The sequence below is a fragment of the Schistocerca americana genome, chromosome X (assembly GCF_021461395.2).
Source record: "Schistocerca americana isolate TAMUIC-IGC-003095 chromosome X, iqSchAmer2.1, whole genome shotgun sequence".
Lineage (NCBI taxonomy): Eukaryota > Metazoa > Arthropoda > Insecta > Orthoptera > Acrididae > Schistocerca > Schistocerca americana.
The window spans coordinates 625,615,093-625,619,399 of record NC_060130.1 but is presented as its reverse complement, the minus strand read 5'-3'; the positions used below and the strand labels follow the sequence as shown (position 1 = coordinate 625,619,399).

The 4,307-nt window shown below is 51.7% G+C and overlaps 1 non-coding gene across 1 annotated transcript; it reads left to right on the top strand.

Moving 5' to 3' along the window:
• The first annotated feature begins 3,534 nt into the window (after window positions 1-3,534).
• Window positions 3,535-3,609, top strand: Trnas-cga. The gene has a single exon. It is a non-coding gene; the product is annotated as a tRNA-Ser (tRNA).
• Window positions 3,610-4,307: the final 698 nt, after the last annotated feature.

The following is a 4,307-nucleotide window of genomic DNA, read 5'->3' as shown; positions in this document are numbered from 1 at the left end:
TTAATCTGCCAGTAGGTTTCATATCAGCGCACACTCCGCTGCAGAGTGAAAATCTCATTCTGGAAACATCCCCCAGGCTGTGGCTAAGCCATGTCTCCGCAATATCCTTTCTTTCAGGAGAGCTAGTTCTGCATGGTTCGCAGGAGAGCTTCTGTAAAGTTTGGAAGGTAGGAGACGAGGTACTGGCAGAAGTAAAGCTGTGAGTACCGGTCGTGAGTCGTGCTTCGGTAGCTCAGTTGGTAGAGCACTTGCCCGCGAAAGGCAAAGGTCCCGAGTTCGAGTCTCGGTCGGGCACACAGTTTTAATCTGCCAGGAGGTTTCATATCAGCGCACACTCCGCTGCAGAGTGAAAATCTCATTCTGGAAACATCCCCCAGGCTGTGGCTAAGCCATGTCTCCGCAATATCCTTTCTTTCAGGAGTGCTAGTTCTGCATGGTTCGCAGGAGAGCTTCTGTAAAGTTTGGAAGGTAGGAGACGAGGTACTGGCAGAAGTAAAGCTGTGAGTACTGGTCGTGAGTCGTGCTTCGGTAGCTCAGTTGGTAGAGCACTTGCCCGCGAAAGGCAAAGGTCCCGAGTTCGAGTCTCGGTCGGGCACACAGTTTTAATCTGCCAGGAGGTTTCATATCAGCGCACACTCAGCTGCAGAGTGAAAATCTCATTCTGGAAACATCTCCAGGCTGTGGCTAAGCCATGTCTCCGCAATATCCCTTCTTTCAGGAGTGCTAGTTCTGCATGGTTCGCAGGAGAGCTTCTGTAAAGTTTGGAAGGTAGGAGACGAGGTACTGGCAGAAGTAAAGCTGTGAGTACCGGTCGTGAGTCGTGCTTCGGTAGCTCAGTTGGTAGAGCACTTGCCCGCGAAAGGCAAAGGTCCCGAGTTCGAGTCTCGGTCGGGCACACAGTTTTAATCTGCCAGGAGGTTTCATATCAGCGCACACTCCGCTGCAGAGTGAAAATCTCATTCTGGAAACATCCCCCAGGCTGTGGCTAAGCCATGTCTCTGCAATATCCTTTCTTTCAGGAGTGCTAGTTCTGCATGGTTCGCAGGAGAGCTTCTGTAAAGTTTGCAAGGTAGGAGACGAGGTACTGGCAGAAGTAAAGCTGTGAGTACCGGTCGTGAGTCGTGCTTCGGTAGCTCAGTTGGTAGAGCACTTGCCCGCGAAAGGCAAAGGTCCCGAGTTCGAGTCACGGTCGGGCACATAGTTTTAATCTGCCAGTAGGTTTCATATCAGCGCACACTCCGCTGCAGAGTGAAAATCTCATTCTGGAAACATCCCCCAGGCTGTGGCTAAGCCATGTCTCCGCAATATCCTTTCTTTCAGGAGTGCTAGTTCTGCATGGTTCGCAGGAGAGCTTCTGTAAAGTTTGGAAGGTAGGAGACGAGGTACTGGCAGAAGTAAAGCAGTGAGTACCGGTCGTGAGTCGGGCTTCGGTAGCTCAGTTGGTAGAGCACTTGCCCGTGAAAGGCAAAGGTCCCGAGTTCGAGTCTCGGTCGGGCACACAGTTTTAATCTGCCAGGAGGTTTCATATCAGCGCACACTCCGCTGCAGAGTGAAAATCTCATTCTGGAAACATCCCCCAGGCTGTGGCTAAGCCATGTCTACGCAATATCCTTTCTTTCAGGAGTGCTAGTTCTGCATGGTTCGCAGGAGAGCTTCTGTAAAGTTTGGAAGGTAGGAGACGAGGTACTGGCAGAAGTAAAGCTGTGAGTAACGGTCGTGAGTCGTGCTTCGGTAGCTCAGTTGGTAGAGCACTTGCCCGCGAAAGGCAAAGGTCCCGAGTTCGAGTCTCGGTCGGGCACACAGTTTTAATCTGCCAGGAGGTTTCATATCAGCGCACACACTCCGCTGCAGAGTGAAAATTTCATTCTGGAAACATCCCCCAGGCTGTGGCTAAGCCATGTCTCCGCAATATCCTTTCTTTCAGGAGTGCTAGTTCTGCATGGTTCGCAGGAGAGCTTCTGTAAAGTTTGGAAGGTAGGAGACGAGGTACTGGCAGAAGTAAAGCTGTGAGTACCGGTCGTGAGTCGTGCTTCGGTAGCTCAGTTGGTAGAGCACTTGCCCGCGAAAGGCAAAGGTCCCGAGTTCGAGTCTCGGTCGGGCACACAGTTTTAATCTGCCAGGAGGTTTCATATCAGCGCACACTCCGATGCAGAGTGAAAATCTCATTCTGGAAACATCCCCCAGGCTGTGGCTAAGCCATGTCTCCGCAATATCCTTTCTTTCAGGAGTGCTAGTTCTGCATGGTTCGCAGGAGAGCTTCTGTAAAGTTTGGAAGGTAGGAGACGAGGTACTGGCAGAAGTAAAGCTGTGAGTACCGGTCGTGAGTCGTGCTTCGGTAGCTCAGTTGGTAGAGCACTTGCCCGCGAAAGGCAAAGGTCCCGAGTTCGAGTCTCGGTCGGGCACACAGTTTTAATCTGCCAGGAGGTTTCATATCAGCGCACACACTCCGCTGCAGAGTGAAAATTTCATTCTGGAAACATCCCCCAGGCTGTGGCTAAGCCATGTCTCCGCAATATCCTTTCTTTCAGGAGTGCTAGTTCTGCATGGTTCGCAGGAGAGCTTCTGTAAAGTTTGGAAGGTAGGAGACGAGGTACTGGAAGAAGTAAAGCTGTGAGTACCGGTCGTGAGTCGTGCTTCGGTAGCTCAGTTGGTAGAGCACTTGCCCGCGAAAGGCAAAGGTCCCGAGTTCGAGTCTCGGTCGGGCACACAGTTTTAATCTGCCAGGAGGTTTCATATCAGCGCACACTCCGCTGCAGAGTGAAAATCTCATTCTGGAAACATCCCCCAGGCTGTGGCTAAGCCATGTCTCCGCAATATCCTTTCTTTCAGGAGTGCTAGTTCTGCATGGTTCGCAGGAGAGCTTCTGTAAAGTTTGGAAGGTAGGAGACGAGGTACTGGCAGAAGTAAAGCTGTGAGTACCGGTCGTGAGTCGTGCTTCGGTAGCTCAGTTGGTAGAGCACTTGCCCGCGAAAGGCAAAGGTCCCGAGTTCGAGTCTCGGTCGGGCACACAGTTTTAATCTGCCAGGAGGTTTCATATCAGCGCACACTCCGCTGCAGAGTGAAAATCTCATTCTGGAAACATCCCCCAGGCTGTGGCTAAGCCATGTCTCCGCAATATCCTTTCTTTCAGGAGTGCTAGTTCTGCATGGTTCGCAGGAGAGCTTCTGTAAAGTTTGGAAGGTAGGAGACGAGGTACTGGCAGAAGTAAAGCTGTGAGTACCGGTCGTGAGTCGTGCTTCGGTAGCTCAGTTGGTAGAGCACTTGCCCGCGAAAGGCAAAGGTCCCGAGTTCGAGTCTCGGTCGGGCACACAGTTTTAATCTGCCAGGAGGTTTCATATCAGCGCACACTCCGCTGCAGAGTGAAAATCTCATTCTGGAAACATCCCCCAGGCTGTGGCTAAGCCATGTCTCCGCAATATCCTTTCTTTCAGGAGTGCTAGTTCTGCATGGTTCGCAGGAGAGCTTCTGTAAAGTTTGGAAGGTAGGAGACGAGGTACTGGCAGAAGTAAAGCTGTGAGTACCGGTCGTGAGTCGTGCTTCGGTAGCTCAGTTGGTAGAGCACTTGCCCGCGAAAGGCAAAGGTCCCGAGTTCGAGTCTCGGTCGGGCATACAGTTTTAATCTGCCAGGAGGTTTCATATCAGCGCACACTCCGCTGCAGAGTGAAAATCTCATTCTGGAAACATCCCCCAGGCTGTGGCTAAGCCATGTCTCCGCAATATCCTTTCTTTCAGGAGTGCTAGTTCTGCATGGTTCGCAGGAGAGCTTCTGTAAAGTTTGGAAGGTAGGAGACGAGGTACTGGCAGAAGTAAAGCTGTGAGTACCGGTCGTGAGTCGTGCTTCGGTAGCTCAGTTGGTAGAGCACTTGCCCGCGAAAGGCAAAGGTCCCGAGTTCGAGTCTCGGTCGGGCACACAGTTTTAATCTGCCAGGAGGTTTCATATCAGCGCACACTCAGCTGCAGAGTGAAAATCTCATTCTGGAAACATCTCCAGGCTGCGGCTAAGCCATGTCTCCGCAATATACCTTCTTTCAGGAGTGCTAGTTCTGCATGGTTCGCAGGAGAGCTTCTGTAAAGTTTGGAAGGTAGGAGACGAGGTACTGGCAGAAGTAAAGCTGTGAGTACCGGTCGTGAGTCGTGCTTCGGTAGCTCAGTTGGTAGAGCACTTGCCCGCGAAAGGCAAAGGTCCCAAGTTCGAGTCACGGTCGGGCACACAGTTTTAATCTGCCAGTAGGTTTCATATCAGCGCACACTCCGCTGCAGAGTGAAAATCTCATTCTGGAAACATCCCCCAGGCTGTAGCTAAGCCA